Genomic DNA, 1995 nt, shown 5'->3' with positions numbered 1-1995 from the left:
TCCAGTCACACAAGCACCATTCTACAGCGAAAATGTCCTTGCTTGAGTCCAGAGTACACATCAGACACCCTCCCACATCCGTGACTGCAGGCCACATTCCTCTCCTTTCAAACTAGGTTTCCTCATATCTGTGATATCATGCCCCTTTGGTTCTCTGACTCTTATTCCTCATGGTGAGAAGCAGAGAGTAGGCATCCCCCAGATCAGATGTGATCACTGCAAATACTCATGACTTATCCAGTCTTTGTTTTTACATCCAACCCAGGAAAAGTTCATCAGTGATCATAAATGTGAATAAGCGCAACAGAAATGTTGTTTTGCAATGGCAGCCCTTACGTGCTTCAGAGAAGCTCTGGAAGGCATTGAGCAGAATGGGGGATGGGCTACAGAGATGATTCAGCCTTTAGAGGCCAGTCTCAAAACCAAGCAGTAAGATCTTGGTTTCCTGCACCCACAGCTGTTGCTCCAGGTGCTATATTTCTCATTTCCTTTTGGGATCTTTACAAAACAAAACCCCCTTCTTTTTCATTTTAAATTTATGTAAAATTCATCTTTTAAGCCTAACCTAATTCTACTGAGTTTCCTTTAGAACATTAAAATCATTTCGATTAATTAACTTTAAAGTTCAGGTTGACACAGAGAATAGTCTTGGGAGTGACGTATTTTGAATAGTGTTCCATTTCCGTGTGTGGTGTGTGGTCTGTGTCATCCTTGTACTTGAGGTACAGTTCCTTGGTTGTCTTTGCATCACCTTTAGACTTCAGAGCAGTGTGGGGCTACAGGAAATGTCCAGCCACAAGGAGCATGCTTACCATAGGCCTTCTGCCCAAAATCCTATAAAGGGCCCAGCCCTCATCCTACGTAGGATTAAAACTTACTGTTCCATATCATACATAGGACCCAAACATTTATCTTTTTTTGGTTGTTGTACTTCATTTAGCATAAGGACCAATTTCATCTGAAAGATCCCTGGTGTGGGGAGACTCTCACTCAAGTCTCAGGATAACATGACCACCTCTGTAATTCACTAGACACCATCCTTGCTGCAATCACATGAAGTTGATTGATAGGACAGGAGCCAGTGCACTGGGGCCAAGACTCATAGCCCACACAGGGGAGGAGTTCGACCTCGAGTAACTGGGAGAAGGGATTTTTAAGGGAAGAAACCACAGCCCTGTAATCCGAAAGGGGTAGGGAAGGCATCATAGGAAATTCTGAAAATACCTGTGGGGATCACAAGGGGGTAACTCCCTGTTTCTCAAGATTATTCTCAAGATTATAATCTATCTTTATCTTCAGCTAGTTCCTGAAACAGAGTCACTGAACCTAGATTCTTGGCTTTATTTTTCCTGCTAGAGGGGTCTGGATTTATCCAGGCCTTTCATCTCCCCACTTCTTCTAGTACCTAGTTCTAATCATAGAACTAGATTTCAGGATCTTCTTGACCTTGTAAAGCACTATATTGGTGGCTTAACATCAAAATCTTAACAGCACTTATTCTTCTCTAATGAAAGCAATTACTTTATTTAATATACATGGGCCTATAATCAGTAGCAGAAGCAAAATTAGGAATGGGCTCATAAGGGAAAATACATTTCCGTATAATTATTTTGGGTAAATCTAGCCAGGTGGCGCAATGCAACCCGCAGCTCCGGGAGCCCTCCCAGGTTGTGGAACACAGCCCACCGCTCCCACTACAACAGAGTGGCACCCAGTGTGGCAATGAACTCCACGTAAAACCTGAGAGGGCTTAAAAAGAAGAGAGAGAGAATTTAAGACAGCTTTTTGTTGTTTGTGGGTTGCGTGCCGCAAAGAAATTGTGCTGACTCAGCAGCAGGAAAAACTGTCTCTTTTAAAATGCCGGCTTTCTGGGCTGTGCCGCCATTGCAATCTCTGTCTGGCTCCTGCGGGAGGCAGAATCTTTGAATGGAGCATTTGGATTTGTTTGATGGCAACTAGACTTGCTGTGTGCCTATAAGCAAGTCATTGTGTGCT

The sequence above is a fragment of the Microtus pennsylvanicus genome, chromosome 8, assembly GCF_037038515.1.
Source record: "Microtus pennsylvanicus isolate mMicPen1 chromosome 8, mMicPen1.hap1, whole genome shotgun sequence".
Taxonomy (NCBI): Eukaryota; Metazoa; Chordata; class Mammalia; order Rodentia; family Cricetidae; genus Microtus; species Microtus pennsylvanicus.
The sequence above is the reverse complement of the archived record's forward strand: the minus strand, read 5'-3'. Positions refer to the sequence as shown.